The 15600-nt window shown below is 47.1% G+C and overlaps 1 protein-coding gene across 4 annotated transcripts in view; it reads left to right on the plus strand.

Annotated features, from left to right (window-relative positions):
• PRKAG2 (protein kinase AMP-activated non-catalytic subunit gamma 2) overlaps positions 1–15600 on the plus strand; it is a 343500-nt gene that overhangs the window by 97751 nt on the left and 230149 nt on the right. The window lies entirely within an intron of this gene.

Raw genomic sequence — 15600 nt, forward strand, 5'->3', positions numbered from 1 at the left:
CCACCTCCACTTCAATATAGCCAGTAACTGCCTTTGCAAAATCTAAGACAGATGAGCTAGAACCTGTTGTAGCTGCAAGACACAGGTAGTCCTAGCTATGTTTGTTTTCTGAAATTTATCCTAAACTTAACAGCAAGTGTCACAACATCATTGGCACTGCTTTATTTTGTTTTGATCTTCACAAATAAGCCGATGGGGCACGGCAAGTTCCAACTTGGGCAACTTGTTCCTCCAATAAAGACTTAAGAGTGAACTGAGCTTTTGTGCCTCCAGGGTCAGATCACTCCCAACAGGCACCACCCCTTCCTTGAGGAGTGGAAGGCCTTAAAGGAGCAGGCCCCTTGCTTGGAGCATAGCACACCTTTCTGACCATTTCCACCAGGCACATTGATGGGCTCATATGGGACATTAGTAATGTAAACAACCCGCAATAAAACTTGAAAAAAAATCAACCAAGCTTAAGACTGAAACATAAGAGACGAACACAATAAAAATGCAACAAAAAATTACAGGGACAAAAACCAACAGCCATACCACACAGATGAAAATGATCTTAAAAGGCCTGGGAGAATAAAAAAAAAAGTCTTAGCCTGATGCCAGAAGGACAACAATGTGGGCACCAGGTGAGCTTCCCCAAGGAGAGCATTCCATAGCTAGTGTGGGATCAGAAGGTCCTTCTTTCATGTCCACTATCAAAACTTCAAACTGAGGAGGCACTTGGAGAAGGGTTCCTCTTGATGACTTTAACGTGCAGGCAGGGACATACATCCGTTAATCACAGATTTCCTAAACTGTGTAGGTACTGAGGTCCCAAGGGGCACTTTCAGCCTGCATACTAAAGATCAGAGCCCTTTGTATACTGCCAGCATGCTTGAAGAATTTAGATGAGGGACAAGGCTGTAGCTCAGTGGTCGAATATGTGCTTTGCATGCAGAAGTTCCCAGGTTCCGTTCCTGACATCTCCAGGTAGGGTTGGGAATGTCTTTAGTCTGAAATCCTGGCTGCTTGCCAGTCAGTGTAGTCAATACTGAACTAGATGGACCAATGGTCTGACAGTGTAAGGAGCTTCTTATGCTCCTACACAAGAAGATAAGCTATGATTTCCTTGAAGTGGCAGAAAGAAGTCCCACACTAGGCCATTCGATTTGCCATCTCCATCACATTTAATTTTGATGGTGTGACTGGTCTTTGACCTTACTGGACTTTTTGTAATTTCCTTGCTGTTGCTTTGTCCAGATTCATTGAATTGGTGAGCATGTGCTTATGGTGCATCTGCTAGGAGATCCTCTGTTATCTTCTCATCTAAATCAAGCCTGCTCCTTTGATTTTATAAGCTCTTTTGTTCTACCAGAATGAGGAAAATCTTTATCAGAGAGCCTCCCACTATCACTGGAGAGGCGGCAAACAAGGAGAGGCTTTTGCATTTATCCTCCTCACCAAGGTGATCAGGAGAACAATTCTTGTCTGTTAATCTGCTGCTTACCATGTGAACATTGATCTCTCTAACCTAGAATTGCTTTCTCTGATTGGGTCTCAAGCAACCGTCTTTCCTTGCACTTATCTCTTAAATTAAGTAGCTTGAAATGGGGTCCTTCTACTAGCAAACTGTACTTTGTTAGTAACTATAGCTCAGGGGTGGGAAACCCCTTTTCAGCCCAAGGGCCATATTCCCTTGTGGGCAACCTCCTGGGGACTGCATATCAGTAGCAGGCAGAGCCAGAGCAATAAGTGGGCCGCCCAACAGATGTGACTCTTACTGGGCCAGGCCCCTACCCCTGCTGTAGCCTTTTCCTTAGAAAAGAGGCACAAATAAGGGCCAATGGCATTCCAGAGATGTTCCCTAAAAATGCCAACTGCTATGCCTGAGAAGCTGAGAGAAGCCACCAGTATGCTGTACAATGTTGTAGTTGGATTGAGGAGACCTAGGCTCAAATCCCCATAGCCATCAAGCTTACTAAGTTACCTTGAGCTGAATACTATCTCTCAGACTGGCCTACCTCACTGAGTTGTTGTATGGAAAATATGTGGTAGCCCTCCCCCATTTATATCAGGGTTAGGGTATGGGCGGCAGTCTGAGGTGAGTTAGCAACCAGGAACCATGAGGCAGGTCAGTGGCCAGAAGTGAAGAGCAAGGAAGGCAAAGGAACAAACTGGGAGGCAAGGGAGGAGACCAATGTACATGCCAGAGCTCAGGAAGATCTCCTTGTGCTCAAGCAAGGGACATCTGGAACTGGAAGTCCTTTATACTCCTCCCTGCCCAATGGATAGACTGAGTGAGTGGAATCAGCCTGGAAGGTTCTTCAAAGGTTGCTGCTGCAATTCAGTGCTCACCACATGGGGCAGCTGCATACAGATGAAGCACTTCCTGATAGTATTCCACTTTGAATTCCTAAGAGAACAGGAAGGATAAAGATGCGACAAATTATAACATAGCATGAGGAGATAGTGGCATTTAGTTCACTGTTGGTGAATTCAGATGGAATGCTAAACCATGGTTTGCATACCTGAGCAGCCACAAGACTTGGAGCGGTGCTCTCCCTCCTGTAGCTGCAATTTCTGAACTGGATGCTTGGCAAATCATATTTTGTCATTATGTCTATATGCGGCAAACAATGATTCACACAAACCAGGAGCAAACTAGAAGTTTCTCATTTCCCTGCCTTGTGCAGAAGGGGCAGGGGAAGAAGTTTGTAATTACATCTGAACTAGCCTGTGTGTACTTGGAGAGTGGTATTTTTAGATTTGGTTGCTTTGCTCTCTTATGATCTTTTATCCTTTTGGACAGCTACAAGAAGAATGCCAGGAACGTGTCTTTCTGGCTCCAAACATTTTGCAAAGTCTTTTGATTTAGTAAGCAGACATCGTTTTAAATTCTGTAGAGCTGACTCACACCTTTCACCATGAAACACTAAACACAATGTGCTTTAAGAGTGTAGAGTCTGATTGTCTGAGAAGAAAAAATAGTTAAGTGCACCTACATTGCAGCACTTTAAATGGTTTGGAATTTTCTTTCTCTCAGTGATATTCAATTTTCCCTTCTCATCTGCAGATGAAAATATAATTTTCTGCATAAGATTGGACTGTCAGTGATTTAATCTTGTACTTTCAGAGGCTAAGCGGAAAATTAGGTGTCACATGATGAGAGAATAACTTTATGCGCTTGTACCTTCTAGTGAAGATATATTGCAATACTTATTGATGCATACCACTCTCCCTAGTCCTGCTTGTAATATGTTCACCTTGGTAATAATTTTGAAAACGGTGGTTATAACCCACAGTTCTGTGGTTCCTCCAGTCTAGGGGTGGATGAGTCTGTGCATTTCAGTTCTCTCCATTTTTCATTTTTCTAATATTAAATTCAGTTCTTCACATTTCTACAGCAATTTGTGATTTTTTAAAAAAGAAATCCTTGTGAAATTTTGTAAGCATTTTACTGTGAATTTCCCCTAATAAACACATTTTTGTTATGCAGTTTTGATGTATAAACCCTAATATAATGCATTTGTGTGTGCTATTTTCATTAATATATACATCTCTATGCACACTTTCCCCTTTTATATGCACTCAGCGTAACCTCAGCGTTAAATTTGGAGAAAAGTGAATTTTGAAGGATGGCTATGTTTCAGTTTGCATATTGGTTCAAGAAGTGCATTTGAAATGCAAACAAAATTTAATTTCTCCCCATTCCTACTCCAGACTTAACCATCAGTTGGAGTTGCTTAGATATGGCACAGAAATCTCAAAATCTGCTGTCAAACCTAGAATTTGCCCTTGTGTGTAGAACTAAAAGTATACATATGGGATAGTGGTGGTGTTTCTGCACAGCTTTAAACTTAAGGCTTAACTAGATGCTATGCTAAATTCATCGTTGCCTGTGTATGTGTGTTTGTGTGTGTTCAGGAATGCAGTACCAGATCTCAGCAAAATCCCACTCCCTACCCCCACCTTGATGCTGCAATTATCAATAGGTAAAAGGCTCCCAGTGACCTCCCCCCATCATTGATTTCAGAGGGTGATTTTCATGGTGATCGTGGATGGAAAGGGATGGGCAAAATCTTCCCTCCCATATGCTACTGTCCCAATGAAAACTGGGGACCCCGTGCTTATTGTTAAATAAGAAAACAAAGACAAAACCCCTGACATCATGATTGACAATGCATTTAGCTTGCTCAACACCATGGTTTTTGCAATGTTTATGTGTTATTCCATCAGCTGACAATGAAACTTGGACAATGTATATAGCAGGTGTGGAGAACCTTTGACCCTCCAGATGTTGCTGATCTATAACTCCCATGGTCATTGGCCCTACTTGCTGGGTTTGATGAGAACTGCAGTTCAGCAGCGTGTCCCACACTGGACGTATAGCAAGCATGAAAAGGAAATTCATCTTGGATACCTTTTTTTATACTTTAAACATTATTCAACAGGACAAAATCTCAAATGATTTTTTAAAAATGGAGTGAGAGGATGGGGGTGAGTGACAGTCAACCTACTCAGTTTCTTTTTAACTTAACTTGGCTTCTTCTGGTAGCCCTTTGTCCCCGGTATGAGATATCTCCCTCAAACCACAGGGTAGATTTATTTATTATTTGATGTATATCCTGCCCTTCCTCCCAGCAAGAGCCCAGGGTGGCAATGGGTAGATATGGGTAGTTCGTGCCTCAGCAGCAAAGATATGAGAAATGTCCTGGTCGCTAAACAAAAATGAGTTTTAAACTAGCTAGCTAGAAAATCGTGGGGTCCCTTTTGTCCCATAGGATTGATGGGCTGTTTTTGATTGTGGTCTTCACCAGCTAAAACATAGTGGAAGAAGGCAGGGGAGTGGAGGGAGCCAGTATTCTCCTGCATGCATCAGACTTTGCAGCACAAGGCTGTGTCACAGAAGCAATAACTCTAGACATATTCTTCATAAACAACATTTTCAGTAGCAGTGGCATGAAAAGATGATAGACATCACAGAAGGAAAGTGGGAAAACAAAGCAATGCTGTTCAGTATTACTTTCATTTATTTATTTATTTACTTACTAAATTTATATCCTGCCCTTTCTCCCAGTAGGAGCCCAGGGTGGCAAACAAAACACTAAAAACACTCTAAAACATCATAAAAACAGACTTTAAAATACGTTAAAACAAAACATTTTTAAAAACCTGTTAAAACAAAACATCTTTGAAAACTTTTTTAAAAAAGCTTTAAAAAATCTTAAAAAGTAATTCTAACACAGATGCAGACAGGGATAAAGGTCTCAACTTAAAAGGCTGGTTGAAAGCGGAAAGTCTTCAGTAGGCGCCGAAAAGATAACAAAGAATGCACCTGTCTAATATTTAAGGGGAGAAAATTCCAAAGGGTAGGTGCCACTATACTAAAGGTCCATTTCCTATGTTGTGTGGAATGGACCTCCTGATAAGATGGTATCTGCAGGAGGCCCTCACCTGCACAGCGCAGTGATAGACTGGGTATATAAGGGGTAAGACAATCTTTCAGATATCCTGGTCCCAAGCTGTATAGGGCTTTGTATACCAAAACCAGAACTTTGAACTTAGCTATATGTATTATTATTGTTGTTGTTATTGTTGTTATTATTATATTATAGGTCCCAGGGTGGGTTATAACTATTTTAAAACAAATAATCAAAACAGTTTAAAACAACCTAAGCAACATCACAGAAAATAGGGTGGGTCCTAAAAACATACACATCAGGTGTCGAAGGCCAGGGTAAAGAGGTGCGTCTTCAGCATTCTCTGAAAGTTGTACAGGTATTTAGGAAGAGCCTCTAGTTGTATATGACATCAGGCACAGAATAATTCAAGCTGTGGCAAAAAATGAAAAATTGAGAGTGCACTCATAAGTGTGCTCTCAATTCTCCCTTTGTATCAAAAAGTTGCCACTTTTTGAATTTTGTGCTTACCTGCAATTTTTCTGTCACACAGGATGGAAATATAACATGCAAGGAAAAGTTAAGTCAGGGGTTTAATTTCTCTACATCCCAGCCAGATGCAGAGTATGCTAGAACACGGTAACAGCCCATTCTCGGTCAGTGGGTCGTGGAGCATACAGGAATGGGTTAACTCCTCCTGCAGGCAGGGTCAAACTGAAACAAAGTGTCAGCGGTCATCCGTAAGGGGGAGGGAACCACCCTCTAACTGCCAGTCTTGACTCTGCGTCTAGCAAGTTAACAGAGTCATCCTGTATGCTCCTGTGTCCTTCAGGGCTGCGGGGGTGACAAAGTGTTGTTCTAAAGAGTTCTTTTTTCTTCTTCTAAATTTTTTTCTCTATTACTTACCCCGACCGTTAGTGCTTAGTCAGATGGGGGGGAGGAGAAAAGTTTTTTCCTTCTCTTAATTTGAGGAGGAAGTTCACTGAGAGTCCTTGAGGCTCTCCACTGCTTCTTAGAGGAGAAGGAGGTAGCTGGGATCTGTCCCAAGCCCCTCCGTCGTCATCCAAACAGAGAGGGACAGCGGAAGCGGTGGACGACACACTCGGAGGCTGGAGGTAGCCAGGAGCCGTCCCAGGCCCCTCCTTTGCCTCAGGGCAGCGGTGGCGGATTGCACGCGCCAGCCCTTCGCCTTCCCTCAGAGGCCAGAGGTAGCCGGGAACCGTCCCAGGCCCCTCCTTTGCTTCGGGCGGTGGCGGATCACACATGCCAGCCCTTCGCCTTCTCTCAGAGGCTGGAGGTAGCCGGGAACCGTCCCAGGCCCCTCTTTGGTCTCAGGGCAGCAGACATTCGCGCGCAGAGGTGGGAAGTAGCGGGAGAGCTCCCAGGTCCTTCCGTCGCCTCACGGCGCTGGTGAGTACTTTCGATCCCTTTCCAAGGGGAGTGGGGGATAGTACAGGCCTTGCCTGACTTGGAGAGCCCCCTGCTGCTTCCGGGCCGCAAACACGCACCCCCACCAGCCTATTCCACCCCCGAGATCTAGAGGGAGGTAGTCGGGTATCACTCCAAATTCCCTAACCCCTCCCCGACGGCACGGGACCACAATCCACCCGGGGGGAGTATCTCCGCTGCCAAAGACTTGCCTTAACGCTAGATGCGCGTTGTACGGGAGTCTCCCTGCTTAATTTTCCCACTCTCTTTTCCTGCTCTTTTTTCCCGCCTTCAGCAGCCCAGCAGGAACGTTAACAACGGCTTTCGTGTTTTTTCCGACTACCTGATCACCTCAGCGCCTCACGGATTAGCCGGGGGCATTCGGGTAGCCCCCCCCCAAAATTAAAAATTAATATTGATCATAAATAAGGAGCAGAGAGCCTGCAATGGCTAGACCATCTGATTATCACTCCTCCTTGGAGGAGGAGGTCCTGTCCTTTAGTGAGGGGGAGCAACAGCTTGACACTCCTCTCGATACTCTGGCTTCAGTGGCAGAAACCATGATACCTCCCACTGCCACTGGAGGTACGCCATCTCATCTGGTGCCCAAGTGTCCAGTAGGGGGCGCTTGCCACGAGAGGACTACGTGTCAGGAAGCTGAGGAAGGGTCCTCCACCTACATGATGAGATGGATCAGTAAAACCATGATGAGGGAGGTGGGGACCTCACTGGCCAAATGTCTGGTTCGCTGTCATAGAAAAAAGCGACCCAGACATGGCCACAGGTGCTCTCCTCCTTCTTCCTCGAGCTCAGACTCATGGTCCTCCTCTTCTAGTTCTGGGTCTAGCCCAGCGGCTATGAACAGCAGGACCAAACGCAAGGGCAACCACAGATCTATGGGTTCCGGTAAATGGCACTATGCTTGATCTAGGGGTTCCCACAGAGGGAGGGGCCTTAGCCCAGATTCCCTAGAAGCCGAAGGACCTCTAGCTTCCGGTTCAGAAGAGTTGGAAAGGGAGGAGGGGGAGTTATCCGGAGATGAAGCTCCTTCTCCTCCCTCGGTGCACAAGAGACTTTACTCGCCCGATACATATTTGGTGCTGGTTAGCAAGGCCATGGCATGCCTGCAATTGGAGTTGCCTAAAGAAGCCCCTCCCAACTAAGAGGTGGGGGATGAAGGGCAGCAGGGCTCTTCTGATGTTTTCCCTAGGTCAGGACAGACATTTACCGGCATTCCCTTCCCTAAGCTATTCCAGGACATTGTCAAGGAGGAATGGGAACAGCCAGCCAAACCGAAGAAGGCTCACATTTTGTCTAAAAAACTCTACAATCTTCCTCCTGCGATTATGGACAGCCTGAAAGTGCCAGCCATAGACGAGCCTATATCAGCTCTAGGCTCCAAAACGGCTATCCCCAGGGAAGGGGATTCACTGTCTAACCCCAGCAATAGACATAATGATGCAGCGCTCCGCCATGCTCATGAAGCAGCAGCTCTGGCCATGAGGGCGTCAGCGGCTAACTCCTTTCTGGCTCGTGCTGCAGTTAAATGGGTCAGAGCGCTCTTGGAAGAGGTCTCTTCTAACGCCAGGCATGTCCGGGAGGGACTTAATAAGCTGGCCAGGACTGCGGAATTCTTGGCTGATTCCTCCATGGACAGTTTACAGTATTCAGTACTCTATGGCATGCGGTGGTTGTCAGAAGAAACATTTGGCTTGAGCAGTGGGAGGTGGATCACCATTCCAAAGCCAGCCTGTCTGCTCTTCCTTATTCAGGAGGACATCTTTTCCGGAAGCCCTTGGATCACCACCTAGTTGAGACAAGGGATAAGAAGAAGGCTTTGCCCATGACTAAGAAAAAGAATGAGGGCAAGCAGTTCCGTAAGAAGCCAGGAGAGTCCTTTCGTCCAAAAGCCTCCTCTTCCGCTTATGGGAACACCAGACAGAACAGGGGTTCATGGAGTGCTTCCTAGGGCGCTGCCCGACAGCAACACAGGAACTCTTCCATGGGAAGTAGATTCGGTAGGCACCGCCAACCTAAGCCCAACCCCAAGCCGGCTCAATCCAGACGCCAAGGGCTTACCAATCGGAGGCAGGCTACAGTTCTTCTGGAAGACATGGGCAGCATCCACTACCGACCAGTGGGTGTTGGACACAGTAAAAAAGGGATACTCCCTGGACTTCTCCTGCATTCCCGCGGACAGGTGGTCGGCAGCCTCCATGGCGTGAGACCCCGAAAAGAGACAGAGAACCCTAGATGCCATAGCTCACCTCATCAACATAGGCGCTATAGAACAGGTGCCAACGAATCAGTGTGGGTCAGGGGTCTTTTCTGTCTTTTTTACGGTGCCCAAATGCAATGGCGATGTCAGGGCCATTTTAGACCTAAAATTCCTGAACCGGTTCATCCGGCCCAGGAAATTCAAAATGGAGACACTCTGGTCCATTGCGGAGGCAATTCAACCCGGGGACTTCCTCGCCTCAATAGACCTCACGGAAGCATATCTGCATGTTCTGATTCTGCCCCAACATCGCCGCTTCCTGAGATTTGCCCACGGAGAACAGCAGTTTCAATACAAGGCTCTGCCGTTTGGCCTTTCGTCCGCTCCCAGAGTTTTCACAAAACTACTGGCAGCAGTGGTGGGGCACCTTCGCACTCAGGGGGTACACGTGTACCCCTATCTAGATGATCTTCTCATCCAGGCCCCCTCCCATCGGAGGGTGAGGTGGGGGGTGGAAAGCACCATTCGCTGCTTGGAAAACCACGGTTTCGTTATCAACTCGTCCAAAAGCCACCTATTGCCAACACAGAGGCTTCAACATCTAGGGGTGGTAATAGACACGGAGCAGGCCAAGTTGTTCCTGTCAGAAGACAGGATCTCCAAGCTCCAGTGTCAACTGCTCACCTGCCTCACCAGCAGGCAGGTCCGGCTGATCGACCTGGCCAAGCTCCAGGGCTCAATGGTAGCAGTGATGGACTCAGTACCCTGGGGGAGGTTTCACTCCAGAGCGTTACAGTGGCTTCTCCTGCCCTTCCAGGACTAGATTGCTTGTCGGTGGAAGGGATTAATACTTGTCCCCAAAGACGTGAGGGAGTCCCTTCTCTGGTGGTGCCATCTACCCAACCTCCAGAAAGGTCTGCCCCTCAGGACTCCTTCGGTCACTGTTGTCACCACGGACCCAGTCTCTCGGGATGGGGGGCGACGTGTCGGACTCAGTTTGCACAGGGTACGTGGCTGGCACAGGAAAGGGTACACTCTGTCAATTGGTTGGAGCTCTGGGCAGTCAGGCTGGCACTCCTACATTTCCTTCCTGTTCTACAACAAGTCCACATTTTGATACGCACCGACAACGTTTCCACGATGGCTCATTTGAACCATCGGGGGGAACGAAGTCGGGCTCCCTGGAGAGGGAAACCAGTCTCGTCTTCAGGTGGGCGTAAATACACCTGGCATCCATTACAGCAGTTCACCTAAAGGGAACAGTGAACACCCAAGCAGATTGGCTCAGCAGGGAGCAGGTACAGCAGAGCGAGTGGACTCTCCACAGGGAAGTTTTTCGGCAGTTGACTCAGAGATGAGGGACGCCATGCGAAGATCTTTGTTTCCAAGGCGAATACACAGGTCAACAGCTACATATCATGCTACCTGGAGTCCGGGGCTCAGGAGGCAGACGCCCTCTCTACACCCTGGCCCCGGGGTCTACTATATGCCTTCCCCCCCTACTGCTTCTGACCAGGTTCTTGCGCCGGCTCAGGGCTCTCCGAGCGCAGGCAGTGGTGATAGCTCTCTACTGGCCCAGACGACCATGATTCTCCGATCTGGTGGACCTCAGCTCCGAACCCCCTTGGAGGCTCCCTCGGAGACAGGACCTTTTCTCTCAGGGACCCCTGCTCCACCCTGATCCAGACTGGTTTCAACTCCACACGTGGAGATTGAGCAGCAAGCTCTAAAGAGGGAAGGTCTCTCAGAGGCAGTGATAGGCACCATTCTGGCCTCATGCAGGCCCTCCATGCAGAGAATCTATGAGACCACGTGGAGGGCTTTCAATCGGTGGTGCAGACGTAAGCAACTATTGCATAGTGAATGCCACCTTGGGATTATCCTAGATTTCTTACAAGAGGGTCTGGATCAGGGGTTGGCCGCTAGCACGCTGAAACGCCAGACAGTGGCGCTCAGTACCGTGTTCTCCCCACCAGGGGGTGGCCCTTTATCATCTCACCCCAGAGTAAAACATTTTTTGAGGGGAGCGTCGGCACTTTCTCCCCCCACTCTGCATAGGTTTCCCTCTTGGGACCTGCCATTGGTCCTTAGAGCTCTCTGCTCTCCACCATTTGAACCAGCTCGTACTTCGTCTATCAAGCTGCTCACCCTTCAGACGGTGTTCTTGGTGTCTGTGATGTCTGCCCAACGGGTAGGAGAGATCGGAGCTCTATCAGCCCGGGAGGAGCTTTGCACGTTTCACACAAAGTGGTGCTTCGCCCAGATCCCACCTTTTTACCTAAGGTGAATTCTGTGTTTCACAGAGGGCAGGAGATTTTCTTGCCCAACTTCTGTCCACACCCTGTTCTTCCCAGAGAAAAGGAATGGCAGAAACTAGATGTCAAGCGGATCCTCAGGATGTATCTAGACAGGACTGAATCCGTCCGGAGAATGGAGTCCCTCTTTGTTTCCTTCAAAAAGGGGGCACAGGGACGGAAGGTGTCACGTTCCACGATCAGCAGATGGGTAAGGGAGTGTGTGGCCATGGCCTATCAGGCGACCAACAGGTCTCCTCCCAGTGACATCACTGCTCACTCAGTCTGGGGAGCAGCTGCCACGGCTGCGCTCCACAGGGAGGCTTCCCTGGAGGAGATCTGTAAGGCAGCTACATGGGCACAGCCATCCACCTTCATAAGGCATTATAAGGTGGATAAGTTCGCCTCCGCTGATGCAGCTTTCGGCAGGAGGGTCCTTCAGAGAGTAGTGGCCTAGCCCTAGGGATGTGGGGTTCACTGCTTCGGTACATCCCATTCCTGTATGCTCCACAACCCACTGACCGAGAATGGAAAGTTGGACTTACCGTGAAGTGTCCTTCTGGTCAGTGGGGAGTGGAGCATACAGCCCCACCCTGCAGGGGTGGCTAGGCCAGGGGTGGAACGGATCTCCTCTCAGAGGTCCACAGGCGATTCGCGTTTGCGCGGAAACCTGGATAGTGCAGAGAAGGCATCCCATGACAACCTCCTGCACTGTCTGCTAATGTTCCATGTTCTTTTACTGTCTATGTTTTGCATGTTGCGTAGTTTTTAAAAGATTTACAGGTGGTCAGCCTCACCGGGTCAGCTTTATCATGACTGGCAGTTAGAGGGTGGTTACCTCCCCCTTACGGATGACCGCCAACTGACACTTTGTTTCAGTTTGACCTTGCCTGCAGGAGGAGTTAACCCATTCCTGTATGCTCCACGACCCACTGACCAGAAGGACACTTCATGGTAAGTCCCTTTCCGTTTAATCTTGCATTTATCTCAAAAGGTGTCCTGTGCCAGAATGTTATCTGGCGAGATGATAACTGCATTGGTTTGTGCAGTGATATACCATAGGCAGAAATTTCATCACCTCACATGGCACTAATCTGTCTGCACCTTGACATGAAGATTGATAGCATATCATTTAAAGTAATCCAATAAGTGCAGTTGTTCCTTTTGTGTGCAGAAAATACTGAACTCGCCACTCCCAGGCCTACCCTGCTAAGGGAAAGAATTAATGTGGAGATCCTAATGTCTGATTTAGGCTCTGAATCCAGACACAACAACTTGAGTCTTCTGAGAATGATTTCACTGATCTTACCAGCGTATTTTGTTTCAGCCCCTATGATCACAGGAATTGTTTTGAAATTCTGCAGAGCATATTGGCTAAAGTTGTTGTCCTGTGAACGCTTATCCTTTTGATCAAATGGACATGCCTAGAATTGTTTGGTTTAAATGAAATAGGAACAGTTTGTAGTCCTATTTCTTAGCAAGTATATACGCAACAGCAGAAGTGAGAATAACCAGTCCTGCCTCATGAACACTAGTTAAGTGAAATAAACAACGCAGACAGTCTTCTTAGGTAAAAAGTATAAAGAATGTTTACTCACGACCTTTCATATGTTCAGGAATAAGCTCTAGCTTAGATAGAAAAGCAGAAGTCTTAGTCCATAGTAAGGATCATCTTGGAAAAGAAGCATGTGTGTGCTTCTCACTCCCTCAAGCTTAATGGAGAATATGCAAAAAGGATCAATATCCCTTAGGAAAGGAAAGAGGCAGAGAAGGTAAATAACCCCATCCTTTAGGAAGTTACATCATGGTAAACAAGCATAGAGGTGTCCTCCAATTCTAGCTAGAGGGGGCATCTCCCTATCAAAGGGGACAGCATGGAAGCGTGCTTAAAACCAACAAGAATTGCATTGCATAGGAACACAGGAAGCTGTCTTACACTGAAGCAGACCATTGGTCCACCTAACTCAGTACTGACTGGCAGCAGCTCTCCAGGATTCTAGGCGGGGGTCTCTCCTAGGGGAAGGGCCATAGCTCAGTGGTAGAGCTTCTGCCTTGCGTGTAGAAGGTCCCGGGTTCAATCCCCGGCATCTCCAGATAGGGCTGAGAATGTCCCCAGTCAGAAACCTGCAGAGCTGCTGCCAGTCAGTGTAGTCAAACAGTAGGCCAGGGACTACCAGTGGGACACGCTGCCTGCCTCAACCCCTAGCTATGCCTTTTGGATGGATAAATGTCAGTACCAGCAGCTCCCCATGTGCCTGAGTAAAGGTGGCCAAGAGGCAGTGAAGTTCAGGCGGAGGTCTCCCTCCTTTTGAGGGGAAAGCGCCTGAGAAAGTGTTGAAGGAAATTGGCAAAAGAGAAAAAAGGTTAATATTGTTTAAAAATAATATACTGGGAATAGAAAGGAATGGGACAAGAGAAGAAAGATGTTGTAACAGGAAAAAGGGAATGCAAAAAGAGCAGAGAATAAGGATGAAAGAAAGTGGCAATTTGTGGACGGAGAACAAGTTAAGTATGAAATGATGAAGGGGAAAGAAATTACATGAGATGAGTAAAAAAATACTTTGAGAGCCGTGCACATATATAAAATAAAAGGCCTTCACCACTTGGAGATGCTGGATCAGCAAATTCTGCCTAAGGCTGTAAACACATTAGTTGCCAGATCAAAGCGTTTCCATTAGCCACACCTGGAAGGGGAATGGGTGGATCTTCCAATCAGTTGCAATATCTCTTTGAAGCTGAATTTAAAAAAAAATAACATGCTCAAGCTGCTCCCACCAGATTTTACAATAAAAAGGGGTAGGATTTGATTAGGATAATGTGTCCCTGTTTTCAGAACAGAGAGGTGGAGACGTATTAATTTTATTTATTATTTGATTTATATCCCACCCTTCCTCCCAGCAGGAGCCCAGGGCAGCAAACAGAAGCACCAAAAACACTTTAAAACATCATTAAAACAGACTTTAAAATACATTAAAACAAAACATCTTTAAAAACATTTTTTTTAAAGTTTCAAAAAGCTTTTTTTTAAAAAAAGGTTAAAAATCTTTTTAAAGAAAGGTTTAAAAACATATTAAAAAACAATTTCAACAGACTCAGATTGGGATAAGGTCTTCAATAGGTGCCAGAAAGATAACAGAGATGGTGCCTGTCTAATATTTAAGGGGAGGGAATTCCACAGGGTGGGTGCCACCACACTAAAAGTCCATTTCCTACGCTGTGCAGAACAGACCTCCTGATAAGATGGTATCTGCAGGAGGCCCTCACCTGCAGAGTGCTGTGATTGACTGGGTATATAAGGGATATGACAGTCCTTCAGGTATCCTGGTCCCAAGCAGTATAGGGCTTTATACACCAAAACTAGAACCTTGAACTTGGCCCAGTAGCAAATGGGCAGCCCGTGCAATTCTTTCAGCAGCGGGGTGACATGTTGGCGATACCCTGCCCCAGTAAACAGTCTCGCCACTGCATTTTGCACCACCTGCAGCTTCCGGACCAACCTCAAGGGCAGCCCCACATAGAGCATATTACAGTAATCCAGCCTGGAGGTTACCAGTGCAAGGACAACAGTGGTCAGACTATCCTGGTCCAGAACTGCCGCAGCTGTCTTACCAGCCAAAGCTGGTAAAAGGCACTCCTAGCCACTGACATCACCTGGGCCTCTAGCACAATGATGGATCTAGGAGCATCCCTAGACTACGGACCTGCTCTTTCAGAGGGGGTACAACCCCTCCAAAGCAGGCAACTGACCAATTATCTGAATTCAGGAACAACCAACCCACAGCGTCTCTGTCTTGCTAGGATTCAGACTCAGTTTATTGGCCCTCATCCAGCCCACCACTGAGTCCAGGCAGTGGTCCAGGGCTTTCACTGCCTCTTCTGATTCATATGTTACAGAGAAATAGAGCTGGGTATTGTCACCTCGCCTCAAATCACCTGATGACCGCCTCATATAGATGTTGAACAGCATGGGGGACAAGATGGTACCCTGCGGCACCCCACAACATAATTGCCAGGGGGCTGAAAAACAGTCACCCAATGCTATTCTCTGAAAACAACCTTGGATATAGGATCGGAACCACTGTAAAACAGTGCCTCCAATACCCATCTCACCAAGTCCTCCCAGAAGGATACCATGGTCAATGATATCAAAAGCCGCTGAGAGATCAAGTAAGAGTAACAGGGTTGCACTCCCCCTGTTCTTCTCCTGATAAAGGTCATCCATCAGGGTGACCAAGGCTGATTCAGTTCCATAACCGGGCCTGAACCCAGAATGGAATGAAGATAA

The sequence above is a fragment of the Rhineura floridana genome, chromosome 10 (genome assembly GCF_030035675.1).
Source record: "Rhineura floridana isolate rRhiFlo1 chromosome 10, rRhiFlo1.hap2, whole genome shotgun sequence".
In the NCBI taxonomy this organism is placed as follows: domain Eukaryota; kingdom Metazoa; phylum Chordata; class Lepidosauria; order Squamata; family Rhineuridae; genus Rhineura; species Rhineura floridana.